Source organism: Mobula birostris, chromosome 1, assembly GCF_030028105.1.
Source record: "Mobula birostris isolate sMobBir1 chromosome 1, sMobBir1.hap1, whole genome shotgun sequence".
Lineage (NCBI taxonomy): Eukaryota > Metazoa > Chordata > Chondrichthyes > Myliobatiformes > Myliobatidae > Mobula > Mobula birostris.
Window position 1 is genome coordinate 94,699,798 of NC_092370.1, and position 16,921 is coordinate 94,716,718.

The 16,921-nt window shown below is 40.2% G+C and overlaps 1 protein-coding gene across 7 annotated transcripts in view; it reads right to left on the minus strand.

The window, feature by feature from the left end:
- Window positions 1-16,921, minus strand: part of LOC140198463 (protein tyrosine phosphatase type IVA 2-like) — a 144,227-nt gene that overhangs the window by 72,281 nt on the left and 55,025 nt on the right. Inside the window, exon 1 of one of the 7 annotated variants that reach the window (XM_072259582.1) lies at window positions 11,491-11,509. The exons of 5 other annotated variants lie outside the window; for them this stretch is intronic. The gene's annotated coding sequence lies outside the window, so the exon portion shown is untranslated. Of the gene's footprint in view, window positions 1-8,068; window positions 8,139-11,490; window positions 11,510-16,921 lie in introns of those variants that run through there. One more of the 7 variants, XM_072259572.1, reaches the window with a different exon arrangement.

Genomic DNA, 16,921 nt, shown 5'->3' on the forward strand with positions numbered 1-16,921 from the left:
TAAGCGGAACAAGTGCTACACATGCCCTTACACTTCCTCCCTTACCACCATTCAGGGCCCCAGATAGTCCTTCCAGGTGAGGCGACACTTCACCTGTGAGTCGGCTGGGACGATATACTGCGTCTGGTGCTCCTGATGTGGCCTTCTGTATATTGGCGAGACCCGACGCAGACTGGGAGACCGCTTTGCTGAACACCTACACTCTGTCCGCCAGAGAAAGCAGGATCTCCCAGTGGCCACACATTTTAATTCCACATCCCATTCTGACATGTCTATCCACGGCCTCCTCTACTGTAAAGATGAAGCTACACTCAGGCTGGAGGAATAACACCTTATATTCCATCTGGGGAGCCTCCAACCTGATGGCATGAACATTGACTTCTCTAACTTCTGCTAATGCCCCACCTCCCCCTCGTACCCCATCCGTTATTTATATACACATTCTTTCTCTCTCTCTCTCTCTCCTTTTTCTCCCTCTGTCGCTCTTACTATACCCCTTGCCCATCCTCTGGGCTCCCCCCCCCCTTTCCTTCTCCCTGGGCCTCCTGTCCCATGATCCTCTCATACTCCTTTTGCCAATCACCTGTCCAGCTCTTGGCTCCATCCCTCCCCCTCCTGTCTTCTCCTATCATTTTGGATCTCCCCCTTCCCCTCTTAAATCCCTTACTGGCTCTTTCTTCAGTTAGTCCTGACAAAGGGTCTCGGCCTGAAACATCGACTGTACCTCTTCCTAAAGATGCTGCCTGGCCTGCTGCGTTCACCAGCAACTTTGATGTGTGTTGCTTGAATTTCCAGCATCTGCAGAATTCCTCGTGTTTGGGTTTAGTTAGCCATTTAATTACTAACTTACTTGGTTCAGTACAACATTGTCAGTTGTAAGTAACACACATACAAATTGCTGGTGCCAAGGTGAAGGGTCTCGGCCTGAAACGTCGACTGTACTTCTTCCTATAGATGCTGTCTGGCCTGCTGCATTTACCAGCAATTTTTTATGTGTGTTGCTTGAAATTCCAGCATCTGCAGATTTCCTCGTGTTTGTGAGTTGTAAGGCCTGTTCCCATGCTGCACTGTTCTATGTTCTAAACATAAGGTTGTGTTAAAAGCAGGTGCTTTTAATTTTTCACATATTGACTGGCACTCCCATACTGTAAAAGGGCTAGATGGGAGAGAATTTGTCAAATGTCTTCAGGAAAGTTTCCTAATCCATATATAGAGGTTCCTACTGGAGAGAGTGTGATACTGGATTGATATTAGTGAATGAGACTGAGCAGGCGAAAGAAGTGTGTGTAGGGGAACACTTTGGAACTAGTGATCATAATGCCATTAGATTCATGATAATTATGGAGAAGGATAGGTGTGGTCCTTGGGTAGAGATTCTAAATCTGCTGCTACTGTGTGATCCAGAATCTCTGGAGGGGAAGGCCCTGAGTCCTCAGCTTTGCTTGTTGCTCGGCAGCTGGGGCGGGACAGAGGATGGAGCTCAGTGTCAGAGGGCTGGTCAGAGGCAAGAAGTTTTCGGACGGACTCAGAGTCTGCTGCGGTCAGGTGCTTCCAATGGTGCTGCATCGGCAAGTTTGCAGCGCTTGGAGGTTCATGGCAGGGAGAGTTTCTCCCTTCTACCTTCTGCGTGAGGTGATGGGGCTATCGGGACTTTGAGACTTTTTTTTCTACCGTGCCCATGGTCTGCTCTTTATCAAATTACGGTATTGCTTTGCACTGTTGTAACTATATGTTATAATTATGTGGTTTTGTCAGTTTTAGTCTTGGTTTGTCCTGTGTTTCCTGTGATATCATTCTACAGGAACATTGTATCATTTTTTAATGCATGCATTTCTAAATGACAATAAATGAGGACTGAGCATCCTCATCATCTAATCTAAAAAATCTAATCTAAATTGGAGATGGGCCAAATTAGATGGTATCAGAAATGATCTGGCAAGTGTGAATTGGGACAGGTTGCTTTCTGCCAAAGATGTGCTTGGTATGTGTGAGGACTTCAAAGGCGAAATTTTGAGAATTAAATGTTTTGATGTTCCTGTCAGAATAAAAGCCAAGGATTACAGGCCTGGCAACCTTGGTTTTCAAAAAATAGTGAGGCCTTGGTTAAGAAGAAGGTGACTAGTTGCTATAGGCAGGAAGGAACAAATGAGGTACTTGGAGAAAAGAAATGCAAAAGAATGCTTAAGGAGGAGATTAGGAGGGCTAAAAGAATGCATGACGTTGCTTTAGTACACAAGGTGAAGGAGAATTCTAAGGGCTTCTACAGATATACTAAGAGCAAATGGATAACAAGGGACAAAACTAGTCCTCCTGAAGATCGGAATAATCCCTATGCATTGAGCTGAAAGAAATGGGGGAAATCTGAAATGGATTTTTTGCACCTGCATTTACTTGGGAGATAGACACAGAGTCTATAGTAGTGAGGCAAAACAGCAGCGAGGTCATGGCCATACACAGATTAAAGAGGAGGAGGCATTTCTGTAGAAGGTAATTATATAAATCCTCAGGACCTGACAATGTGTTTCCTCAGGCTAGTGCAGAAATATCAGGGGCTCTAGCAGAGATGTTTAAACAATCTTAACAATTGGAGATACTGTATGCTGCAGGATAGCTAATGTTGTAGAGTGTGTAAGAAAGGCATCCAAGAATAAGCCTGGAAATTATAGGCTCGTGAGCCTGACAGTGGGTAAATTATTTACTTTCATTTTTTATTTAGACATACAGAATAGAACAGGCCCTTCTAGCCCAACAAGTTGCACCACCAAGCAACCCAGCAATTTAACCCTAGCCTAGTCACAGGACAATTTACAATAACCAGTTAACCTACTAACTGGTGCAATCTTTGGACTGTAGGAAGAACCGGAGTCCCCGAAGGCAACCCATGAACTCATGGAAAGAATACACAAATTTTCTTACAGAGACCAGAACTGAATGCTAAACGCTGATGCCCTAAGATGTAATGGCGTTGTGCTAACCACTATGGTATTGTGGTGCCCCTAAAATTATTGGACAATATTCTAAGGGACCAGATATACAAGTACATACTCCGATAGACAAGGATTGATTGGGGATAGTCAGCATAGATTTGTGCATGGAAGGTAGTGCCTAATCAATTTTATAAAGTTTTATGAGGAAGTTACCAGGAAAATTTATGAAGATGAGGCAGTGGATAACCATAAGAACATAAAATATAGGAGCAGAATTAGGCCATTTGGCTATCAATTCTGCTCCTCCGTTTCATTGTGGCTGATACAATTTTCCTCTCAGCCCTAATCTGCTGCCATCTCCCCATATCCCTTCATGCACTGACCAATCAAGGATCTATCAATCTCTGCCTTAAATATACAAAAAGGCTTAGCCTCCACAGCTGCTTGCGGCAGATAATTCCAGATACACCACTCTCTGGCTAAAGAAATTCCTCATCTCCTTTCTAAAAGGACACCCTTTATTCTGAGGCTGTGTCCTCTGGTTTTCCACTTTCCCAGCATAGGAAACATCCTCTCCACATCCACTCTACCAAGGCCTTTCACCATTCGATAGATTTCAATTAGGTCACCCTCATTCTTTTGAATTCTAGTGAATACCAGCCCAGAGCCATCAAATGCTCTTCATATGACAAGCCATTCAATCCTGGAATGAATGTTGTCTACATGGGGTTTAAAAAGGCCATTGATACGGTCCTGCATGGAAGGTTGGTCAAGAAGTTTCAGTCTCTTGGCACTCAGCAGTGGATAGTGAACTGAACTGGACATTAGCTTCACAGGAGAAACCGCAAAGTGGTTATAGATACCACCCTCTCCCCCCCCCCCCCCAGAGAAACTCAGCAGGCCAGGCAGCATCTATGAGAAAGAGTACAGTCGACTCTTTGGGCCAAGTCCTTTCCTCAGAACTGGAGAAAAAAAAATGAGGAGTCAGAGCAAGAAGGTGTAGGGAGAGGAGGAAGAAACACAAGGTGATAGGTGAAGCCAGGAAGGGAGAGGAGGGGTGAAGTAAAGAGCTGAAAGGTTGATTGGTGAGAGACACAAGGTTGGAGAAGGGGGAATCTGATAGAAGACAGAAGGCCATGGAAGAAAGGGAGAGGAGCACCAGAGGGAGGTGATGGGCAGGTAAGGAGATAAAGTGAGAGGGAAATGGGAATGGGGAGTGGTAAAGGGGATGAGGGCACATAACCAGAAGTTTGAGAAAGCAATGTTCATACCATCAGGTTGGAGGCTATCCAGTCGGAATACAAAGTGTTACTCCTCCAACCAGAGTGTGAAGTAGTGACAGTAGAGGCGGCCATGGACAGACATATCAGAATAGGCATGGGAAGTGAAATTAAAATGGGTGACCACTGGGAGTTCCCACTTTTTCCCTGGCAGATGGAGCATAGGCACTCAGTGAAGCGGTCTTCCAATCTATGTTGGGTCTCACCGATATACAGGAGGCCACACCAGAGCACCAGATCCCATAGATGACCCGAACAGACTCACAGGTGAAGTGTCACCTCACCTGGAAGGATTGTTTGGGCCCTGAATGGTAGTGAGGGAAGAAGTGTAGGGGTAGTTGTAGCACTCATCTGCTTGCAAGGATAAGATCCAGGAGGGAGATCAGTGGGGAAGGGCGAAAGTGGTCGCAAGGGGAGCGATCCCTGCAGACAACAGAAAGCGGGGGTAGGAAAGATGTGCTTGGTGGTGAGATCCTGCTGGAGATGGCGGAAGTTATGAAGAATTGAGTGTTGGATGCAGAGGCAGGTGTGGTAGTAGGCGAGTGGTAAGTGAAGACACGAGGAACTCTATCCCTGGTGGGGTGTCAGGAGAATGGGGTAAGGGCAGATGTATGCAAAATGGAAAAGATGCAGTTGAGGCCCTCTGGTTCTCATCTCACTTTTTCTTTCTTCCATGGCCTTCCATCCCCTCTCATCAGATTCCTCCTGCTCCAGCCCTGTGTTTCTTTCACTTCTCAGCTTCCCAGCAATTTACATAGCACCCCTCTCCCTCCCAGTTTCACCTATCACCTTACATTTCTTCCTCCCCTCCCCCTGCCTTCTTACTGACTTATCTTTTTTTCTCCAGTCCTGATGAAGCAAGGGGGCAGTACATGAAAATTGCTGTTGGAGAGGCCATGTATTGGCAGGGAGAGACTTGTACATTCAGCTCTCCTTTTCACAAGACTGCTAGCTAGTGCTAGAAGCTGAAAGTGAGAGCAACAAGCACTACCCACTACACTACCACACTAGACATATCTCCACAGCCATTTTGACACCAAAGTCAATGAGGACACTGAGGAACGTGGTAGAATGCAGGGATCTGAGAATACAGATCCATAATTCCTTGAAAGTGGTGTCACAGGTAGATAGAGATGTAAAGCAATCTTCTGGCACAGTGGCTTTCATACTATGTACAGGCATTGGGATATTCTGTTGAAGTTGTATAAGACATTGCTGAGGCCTAAGTTGGAGTATTTATGTCCAGTTTTGGGCATGTAACTACAGGAAAGATTAACAAGATTAAAAGAGTACAGAGAAAATTTTCAAGGATGCCAGGATTTGAGCACGCAAGTTTAGGGAAAGATTAAATAGGTTAGGACTTTATTCCCCAAGCATGGGAAAATGAGAAAATATTTGGTAGAGGTATATAAAATTATGAAGAGCATAGATAGGACAAAAGCAAGCACGCTTTTTCCACTGAGGTTGGGTGAGATTAGAACCTCAATAAGAGTGAAAGGTGAAATGTTTAAGGGGAATATGAGGGTTGGAAGGGTGTAGAACAAGCTGCCAGTGGAAATGGTTGGTACAGATTTGATTTCAACACTTAACTGTAATTTGGATGGGTGCATGGATGGAGGGCTTAACTCTGGGTGCAGGCCGATGGAACTAGAAGTAATAGTTTGGCACGGACTAGATTGCCTGAAGGGCCTGTTTCTGTGCTGTGGTAGTCTTCAACTATGTGATGAGGTACCATGAACAACTGTCTTGCACACCATCCAATCTGATCAATTCATTGTATCAAATCTTTGAGGTAGTAAAAATTAAAATAGAATGAAGAATAAAGCATAACAGAGAAAGTGTACTGTAGGCAGTAGGGTGCGAGTTTATGAGGAGGTAGATTCAGAGGTTAAGGCTCTATCTTATATTATATACACACATTATATATACACATAAATTCATTCACAAACACATAGGTGCTGGTGAGCTTTCTAGGCTATGGTGTCAATATGATTGGACAAGGATAGTCTATTAGTGATCTTCACTCATAGGAACTTGAAACACTCAACCTTCTTGACATCTGCACTGTTTATGTAAACAGGAGCACATACACTGCACCCCACCCCCTTTCCTGATGTCAATGGCCAGCTCTTTTGGTTTGCTGACATCAAGAGAAAGGTTGTTGTCATGGCACCAATGTCACTGTGCTCTAACTCCTTCCTGTACTTCAACTTATCCTTATATAAAATACAGCCCACTATGGTAGCATCATCTGTGAACGGAGATAGAATAAGAGCACAATCTGGCCACGTAGTTGAGAGTGTACAGGGAGAAGAGTAAAGGGCTGAGGACACAATCTCATGTCGTGCCAGTGTTGAGAATAACTATAGCAGAAGTATTGCTTCCTATCCTTACTGATCACAGTCTGTTGGTCAGGAATTCAGGGATCCATTTGCAAAGGGAGGTGTGGAGTGCCGGTCTAGGAGCTTGCAGAAGAGTTTGCTTAGAATTATAGTATTGAAGGTGGAGCTGTAGTCAACAAACAAGTCTAAAATAGATATTTTCACTGTCCAGATGCCCCAAATATGAGCGTAGAATGATTAAGACAGCATCTACGAAAGACTAGTTTCATCAAGAGGCAGATTGCAGAGAGTCGAGATTGTCTGAGAGATTGACATCAATGAATACCATAATCAGCCTCTTGAAGCACTTCATTATGGTGGATGTCATTTCTACTAGTGGGTAGTCATGAAAGCATGATACCTCCTTTGTCTTTATGGTACTGGAATAAGAGTCTTAAAGCAGGCGGGAAACTTAGATTGAAGGAGGGAAGAAGTAAAAAAATGTCATCAAATACTCCCGCTAGCTGATCTGCATAGGATCCAAGGCCATCATCCAGATCAGGTGCCTTCTAGAAGATTGATTTCACTTTTGCTGTGGGTGAAGATTTACAAACCCTTCTGTTCAAAATGTGCAGTGTTTGTAGTTCATCAGGAAGAGATATGTTGTTGCCTGCAATGTTGCTCGACTGTTTTGTAGCCTGTTATAGCACAAAAGCCTTGTCATATCTGATGGCTGGTTCGAGACACTATTTTGGACAAGCGCTTTCTCTTGGCATCTCTGGTTGCTTTGATTTCTTGTACAGTATAGATCAGGGTCACCTGATTTGAACTCTGCAGTCCTAGACTTCAGTAGGTCGATCTCTTAGCTCATCTGGGCTTTGGTATATTTTATAGAAAACAGGGCATTACTAAGTAATATTGCAATAGGATATGTTCGATGAAATTTCCCAACTTGGCACATTAGCCACCCTTCTGAGCCCCTAAAGTACCATATATTCAGGAGTTCCGATTGTTAAACCTTGTTATTTTTACTACTATCCTTAGCTGCCAAGTCTACAGAACACACTGAAGTGATCATCTATTTTGCCAAGTACACAAAGTAGATAGCAGAGCTGAGCTAGCCTGTGTTTCATAACATGATAAAATTTTCAATTAAAGTCTGCTGTACCACTTTAAACACACTAATGCAAATGAAACTCTGAAATTCCAAAATGTTTTTGTCTTGATCATACTATTATTGTCCCTTGTATCTATTTAAATAATCTATAAGTTCCATTAGTAATCATATATTCACTATTTTAATCATGGTAAAAAATACATTATCTGAAAGTTTATTTCAAAATAATTTTTGATCATTAAGCTTCAGTATTTTGCTTAGGCAGATGAATCTAAGGGATGTTACAACTTCAATAATTATCTAAAAATATTACTGGATTCTTAGGCTCAGCACTTGATAAAGAATTGGATTCAAAATACAACAACATTCCAAACATGGAACTAATTAGTAAAAGTACAAGAGCAACAGAAAACATATCCTCACATGAAGCCGTGTAAGCTTTCCTCTCTGTTCACACCAAGTCCATTGAAAAGTGCAAGGGTTCAGTCCATGAGATTAAGAGCCATCAATGATTTTTAACTAAATTATTTCAATTTCCTTTGCAAGCATATCAGAACATACTAAAGGCTTAAACAACAACAGCTGTTTCCGATTCATCTGCCCTATAGGAAACAACATACTTGAAACAAGTGTTTCCTTAGCAACAACAGAATCACCGAGATACACATGGGATTGAAGTCAACTAATTTTAAGAGGCTTTATTTTACAAACTTCATCCCTAAGAAAAGCATGCATTTTGTTTATGTTGTCTTTATGGTTCACTGCTTCAATTTTCTCTTTTAAAACTTTGTTAAATTTTATTAGCATCCATAACTAAACATCATATATATCTAATTTGATAGGCCATACTTATGTTGTATCAAATTTAATTACACAGTAGCACATCTTTGTTTGAAACTGCTGGAGGAACACAGTGGGTCAAACAGCATCTATAAAGGGGAATATACAGTCAACGTATTGAGTCAAGATCCTTCACCTGGAGGAATGGTCTCAATGTAAAACATTGACAAAGTTGGTAACAGGTTTAATAAATTGATCTTGTATTTTTCTGCAGTTCAAGCTTGTGAAGAATTGAAACAGTAACTGATGCAAACTAACTAGGCATTACCTTCTTAAACATTATTGATCCATGATCAACTTCTAGAGCTGACATAGAGCTTTTTGATCAAACCACCAAATGAAATACACTTTAATTTCAAAGTAACAAGCCAGACAAATACAATATAAAAAAAAATACCAGCAGTAGTTTTAGCTTTGAAGCTGTGCATACTCAGTTTTAATTGTATTATAAATTTTGGAAAATGGGGTACATCTTCATGGGCAGCAATGCATAGTTTCCAAGTTGATTTTTTTCCAGCAAACTGGACCTGGCTACTTTCCAATAATCTAGTGCATAAATAAATTTAATGCTGGCTGGTGGTGTACTGGCATCCACAGTGGACTTTGAAGTGCGTGGTCCCAGATTTGAATCCGGCCGGCTCTTTGCACATTTTCCATCTGTGCTGGGTTGTGTGTTGAGCTAACAACTTGGCCTCATAAAAATCAGACAAATGTTAAAGAAACGGCAAAGTTGTCACCTATGTGCCACAAGGTGCAGAAATAACAATAATAATAATAAATACATAATTCAATAACTTCTAAAGCAGGTTAGTGGGTGATAGATTGTGTCATTTACCTGCTGAATCACCACTTCTGCCAAGAAAATTAAAAAATCTTTTTACTGCCAACAATTTGGAAACCAGTAGGTCAGGTAAGGTATATGGGATAAACTAACTTCTGCACATAATATGACACCTAATGGATATAAAGCTACTTCAATGTAATCATCCCAATCATTATTCATAAAATGCAAATCAGACTTTTAAAAAAAACAGAAGATGTGGTGGTAACTTAACAACTTTTACAAATATACAGACCAGAGGTTTCACAGCTGAATACCAAACCAAATTTATGCATAACTTATTAACTATAATGTAGTTAATAATTTTGCCTACGACCTATCCGCAGCTCTCAAGACAACAACAGGACTGACCTCTACATGTAAATGAAAATAACTTTACTGATTCCCTTCAATTCTCCTTCACATCAGAAGCATCTGGTTCCTGCTTCATTCTTCCCTGGAGCAAAGAATGCGAACGAATCCCACAAGTCAGTAACATAATGCAGCACAGTTCCCAACTTCAGCTTTAAAAGCATTGTAGAAATTATATTTTCAGCCTGCAGGGTATATCCAACATACTTACTCAATGTAATAATTCCTATTGTTTCAAATTTACAAACATTCTTCAATGCAAAGCCACCTAAACAATCACATAGATCTAGCAGCTATTCATGTTTTCCTATTAAAATTTAAAAGCAGTGTTATGAAGTCAATCAACTATGAAGCTGCCTAATTTATCATTTTGGCAAAATTGTAAGGCTAAATTGTAGGATTATTAATATTAGAGACACTAATGGTTTTTGTATTGAGCCAGGTTATTTACTGATAACACTAGCACCATTTAACAGTTCCTACAAGGAGCATTACTACTTTCAGAACCATACAAAAATGTGGTTAAAGTTACAATTCATGTTTGCAACCTTATGTGCCTTTTCAGGTAAAATTCCACCACCACAGCAGTAGGTAGGGATAGAAGCAAAAGGAAACTTGAGTGTGCTCTGAAGGTAATATGCTGCATTATTTTTCTTTCAATAGAAAGCTACAAACATGAGCAACAAATAGCATCAATTAATTTAGTTTTAAAGATGGAAAAAAACTGGAAATAATTGTAACCTAAAGTAACAAATACTGTACATTTTGAATTGCATTACAATTGAAATCATTATATGAAAAAAAGGAGGCAAATCTAATTTTAGAATTCCAAAACTATTTAATAGTGCAATTAAAGCCGCAATTAAGTTAATATTTAATCTTTCAACAAACCGGTAACCTTCAGTTAAACTGTTTTATTCTGACATTGTAGATGAGTTAATTGGAAGATGTAGAACATATGAATCTTTAGAAATGACAGTGAAATTAGTTGCTCAAAGGTTTAACAGTAATCTAGCAAATTAAAACAGGTTAAATTGTGAATTCTTTTGCAGATTTCAAATCCTAAATTAAAATATTTATTTTGGAAAGGGGCAGGTAAAAAACACAATTCATCCTGAGAAATTCCATTTATAAACTGAAAGGCATTTGTAGGCACTAATAAGGTAAGCACATTGTATGAATGAAGTCATTTACAAGTTACGTAGGGCAAAAACAGAAAATGTCTAATCTTAAAAGGGTGTTAATGAACCAGTCAAGTTTCATGGTCATCATCACTGACTCAAAAATAAAAATAAATCATTTTTTCAAACTGGCATTGTGATACTTAACATCTTCTTTCAATCTAGACCAGTGAGATAATCAAGATGCCACCGTTTTCTTCAGTGTGTGCTGATCGAATTGTTTATGCAAGAAAAACACATTCTTTCAATTGCATTATCCAATGTTCCACAGGCAGATACAACAGTAGCTTGCAAACTTTATTCCACATTCCATAATAATTAGCCTTATTCCTAGCCCGCCTGCATCATCTTCCCTATCAAATTAGACAGATTAGAAGTTGCCAAAACTAGAAGAACCTTGGAATTTTTGCACAAACCACCAATTCATTTGAACCAAAAATAGGCTCGAGGCACAATCTTAGCAATTTTTACCATGCTAACAATGCATTCCCCTTTTTGTACAGTTCATTTATGGATTAATTTCCTTTGATATGCAACTGCAGCTGCATGCAATTAGTAAACCACCCAATAGGATAAATTTGAACCAGTCTAAACTACTTTGGTACATTTACATTTGTAAATTGACTTCTTACGTGCTGATTTGTCATCTGGATATATTATAAGATGCAGCATCCTTCTTTAGGGATTCTTCACAACAGAGTAGAACTTACTTCCATTCTGATTTTATGCGTAATGAGAACATGGGAACTCTTTCATAGATGTGTCACAAGGTGGCAGAGGGAGGCAAGTGGCTAGTTTGTGAAAATGTTCCTCCTTCTCCTCCTCATGCAAGCCCTCTGTGCTGCTAATAAATGGTTGAGGTTCTTAATACTATACCAATTGCTCCATCTACATTTAAAGCATTCACAGTTTAAATATTCTCAGGGATGAGTGACGATGTTGTAGTTCTTCATACAGTCTTTGAGTACAGCCTTGAATTTCTCTTCCATCTGCCAGCTAATCACTTCCCATGACAAAGCTTGGAATAGGATGCCTGTGTCAAGAACCTGGGGTGAGCATAGGCTTTATGTGACCTGCCAATCTTGATGACCAAAGTATATTAGGGTCTCAACACCAGGAATGCGGGAATGAGAGAGCACAATGACATTGGTTCAATTATCCTTCCAGTAAATTGGATAATGTTTTTTATGCAGACAGAACTGATTGCATATTTTTTTCTGCCTTGGAATGCCTATTGTAGCTGGCTCACATCTTAGAACCACATCGGAAGGCAGCCAGTACTGTTGCCTGGTAGACCATGCTATTCCACATGCTATTTTGTTAAAGAGCACAGGATTGCTAAACTTAAATGACAAACATTGCGGAAAACTGAAATACTGATTATCAACTAAGCAAAATACCACAAACAGTAACCTACATATAATTTCTCTTTATTGATGTTGGCGAGATCAACTGGAAGATAAGCAGATTTCATTCTGTCTTTAGTTCAATGTTTAAAGATTTCTTCAGAACTGTTTATCATAATACACTGAAATGAAACTGAACTTGCTATCACCTATACAGAATACACCCTAAATGGTTACAGGCTGAAAAGATGCAAATATTTAAAAACACACACTTCACCCTTTTTGGGGAATTCTGATGGCCTTGAATCTCCATCAATAAATCAAAATTGCTAAACCACCAAACAGTTCCCTAGCAACGTGGACACCTGCTAACAAAGTTCATGTAACGAGAAATGCCTTGTATTTGTTGTAAGTCAGCAACAAATACAAGAAATCCAAATTTGTATTTAACTTTGGCATATAATTGGCAACATCTGATACTGGGCACTTGAGTCATGAAACTTGTTTCACTAGTATAAAAAAAGCTATTAATTAAATACCAGCCAATTATGGAGGTTATAGATGCCCAGTAATATTCTACTAGGATTGGAACTGGACGAAAATTGTCTCAATCTTCAAGACCGATTAGAAAAGACTATTCATATTACATGTCACCTGACTGGTGACAAGACATTAAAAAGATAACAATTCTTCTTAGAATAAAAAAATTACAAGAGCAACTGAGTCCATCATACTTGTGTAGACTATAATTGTATGTCTGTTACTGTCAAGTCACTTTATCTTCAATGTAAAATAATTGAAAGCATATAGTGGATAAAATGACAACATGGCAAAAATTAGAGAGAAGACGACAAAACTTAAAGCTTAGGTTTTATTTGTCACAAGTATAACAAAACTCAAAACATACTGTGAACACTCAGGTTGGAGGAACAACACCTCATATTCCGCCTGGGTAGCCTCCAACCTGATGGCATGAACATTGACTTCTCTAACTTCCGCTAATGCCCCACCTCCCCCTGGTACCCCATCCGTTATTTATTTATATACATACATTCTTTCTCTCTCTCTCTCTCCTTTTTCTCCCTCTGTCCCTCTCACTATACCCCTTGCCCATCCTCTGGGCTTCCCCTCCACCCTTTTCCTTCTCCCTGGGCCTCCTGTCCCATGATCCTCTCATATCCCTTTTGCCAATCACCTGTCCAGCTCTTGGCTGCATCCCTCCCCCTCCTGTCTTCTCCTATCATTTTGTATCTCCCCCTCCCCCTCCCCCTCCCACTCCCACTTTCAAATCTCTTACTAGCTCTTCCTTCAGTTAGTCCTGATGAAGGGTCTCGGCCCAAAACGTCGACTGTACCTCTTCCTAGAGATGCTGCCTGGCCTGCTGCGTTCACCAGCAACTTTGATGTGTGTTGCTTGAATTTCCAGCATCTGCAGAATTCCTCGTATATACTGTGAAAGGCATTGTTTGGTATCAAAGAAATCAGTGAGGATAGTGCTGAGCAGCCTGCAAGGGTAGCCACGCTTCTGCTGCCAACATAGCATGGCCACAACTCACCAAAGTTAATCATACATTCTTAAAATGTGGAAGGAAACTGGAGCACCCAGAAGAAACACATACAGTCATGGGGAGAACATACAAACTCCCCACAGGCAATGGCAGTGATCAGTGATCGCTGGCGCCATAAAGCAATGCACTAACTGCTATGCTACTGTACCACCCCCAGTTTACAAAATCCAGACTTCAATGCAAGATGTAACTCAACAGTCGAGTGCAAGACCGTGTGTTGTACATCTTATCTGTTGACCATTGGTTAAGACCCATCATGTAAATACAATTGTGAGGAAAGCACGACAGTGCCTCTACGTCCTCAGAAGTCTGCAGAGATTCGGTACGTCATCAAAAGCCTAGGCAAACTTCTATTGATGTGTGGTGGGAAGTGTGCTGACTGGCTGCATCGCAACCTGGGATGGAAATATTAACGCCTTTGAGCAGAAAATCTTACAAAAGGAAGTGGATTCGGCCCAGTACATCATGGATAAAACCCTTCCAACCATTGAGCACATCTACATGAAGTATTGTCACAGGAAAGCAAAACCTATGATCAAAGATCCTCACTAGCCAGGCCAGGCTTTTTACTCACTGCTACCATCAGGTAGATGATACAAGTGGCTCAGGACTTGAAAGCACTAGGTTCAAGAACTGTTATTACCCCTCAATCTTCAGGCTCTTGAAGAAAAAGGGATAACTACACTTATCTTTTTGTTTCATAACCATTATTTATTGCTATTTATTTATATCTGCAGTTGCAATTTGTTCCTGTTTACAGTTAGTGTTCTGTAGATTTGCTGAGTACATCCGCAGAAAAGGAATCTTAGGGTTGTATGTGTTGACAAGTATGAACTCTGAAATAATGCCATCCATCCTCATCTGCATTACGATGCTTCAAAGTTCCAAGTTTATTATCAAAGAACAACAGGTTAATTTTCCCTGTCTCCAAACGTTAATGTTTATTCCTCAAGAATATTGGTAGAACTCATAATTTAATTATAATCGCTTTGCTTTTATGGGTTTATGTTATGCTCAAGCTAGGTGATATCTTTCCAAGTTGGCAACAGCTGAATTGAAGACTACAAATACTTGGTTACTGGTAAAGACTTTAGAACACCCAGAAGCAAAGTATGGTATAGGACTATAAAACCAAGTTGGTTTGTAACAATCATATTGTTAAAACAAAAGGCATTTAGCAACTTAAAGTCTTATTTATGAGCAGATGTATTCACATTTTTTCATAAATGGTACAGCAAATTTCAAAGAAATTGAAGCAGCTGACTGAAACTGACAGAAGACTGAATTTGGGAAAAGTAAGCACAGGTTGAAATAGATTAGTAAATACAGATGATGATTAACGTGTGAAATCAATGACATCAGGAAGTATTGGGACACACTTACAAGTTAGGAACCTGTTGTGTTAAGTGCTCTGTTTAAGTAAGTGACCATCATCCTGATAGTAAGAACTGTAGCCAGTAGTTCCACATAGGATCATCAACAAACAAAACTACTTGCGTTTTTTTTTGCCTTCCACATTGGTACTGCAGCCTTTATACAAAAGGACAGAAGTACAAACTGTAACTTGCAAAGAATCATTAATGCCTTAAAGAGGAATTTGATAAGTGTAGATCTATCATCACTAAACTTATTGATTAGATAGCTATTCTCCATCCCCTTTTCCCTCTCTCAACTCATCTCCTTGCCTGCCTGTTGCCTCCCTCTGCTGCTCCAACCCCTTTGTTTTCTTCCATGGCCTTCTGTCCTCTCCTATCAGACTCCCCCTTCTCCAGCCCTGTATCTCTTTCGTCAATCAACTTCCCAGCTCTTTACTTCATCCCTCCCCCTCCTGGTTTTACCTATCACCTTGTGTTTCTCCCTCCCCTCCCCACCTTTCAACTCTATCCCTCATCTTTTTTTTCCCTCCAGTTCTGCGGAAGGGTCTTGGCCTGAAACGTCGACTGTACTCTTTTCCATGGATGCTGCCTGGCCTTCTGAGTTCTTCCAGAACTTGGTGTGTTGCTTGGATTTCCAGCATCTGCAGATTTTCGCTTGTTCCTGATTAGATAGCCAGGTGGTAATGATCCCAAATATACTAACCTGTGCAATCTCAGGTCTAATTCTCTATTTTATGTATTAGAACCTAACATAAATGCTCACTGTTGTTACATTTCCAGGAAATATAAATATCTTGACTTCCTCTGAAAAAGTCACTCTGGATACCATTAAATTGATTCTCTGGACAGTATGTTAAAGAATGGTAGGCAATTTCAAGCATAATTATATTTGTTTATTAAAATGCATAAAGCATTACAACAAAACCAACCTCCTCTTAATTCCATATCATTCATCTCTGCTTTCAGCTGAACCTGCAACTAAATTATTTAGTGTCAATCACTTCAAAACTGAACAACTCCAACATTCATCTTGTTTGAGTGTCATTCTCCATAAAGTTGAGCTCATTGAAAACTAACTGTAGTATCTTCTCCTGTGCTATGTCTAATTTTCCCAGCACCAAGATTAGCCAGACTGTATTCAACACCGAATACCAATGACTTATATTCTTATTCCTTCAACACATCTTCAGGAACCCGGCGGCGCAGTCCTAGATTAGTTATTCAGAACCCAATTTTCAGCATGGATGTGATGGGACTGTTAGTAAAGTGACAACTGTGAAGCAACGTGTAGAAATGTAAGGATGTATTTAGAGTGTCATTGCTGTGAATAAGTGGGTGTTTGCAGCAAGCAGCAAATCAAGGACCTGCAAATAGTGATTAAACACATTTTGGTTCAGCATGGCAAAAGTGGGAAAGGTGGGCTTTGAGTCGGGTGTAGAAAATGAAACTGGTGGCCCCAAAGTAAAGCCATTTGCTAAATTATGTGAGACACAATTGAGTCGGGTACGAAAATGCTGTGCTGGTTCTGGTTAGAAAGCCTCCCCTTCAAATTGTGCCAATGCAGATCACAGAGTGTAATTAAAAACTAGTTGGGATTCGAGGAACATCTCAGAACTTTGTGAAATAAGCTCCCCCTAATTTCTAAAATGTTATGAATAGAGAGTATCATTACATGTAATTTTAGAGATGAAAATGGCTGATCTACACATATATGATCCATTACAAGAAATAGCTGATTGGATTTCCAGAATGGTGCAATTCAACCTAGAAATCA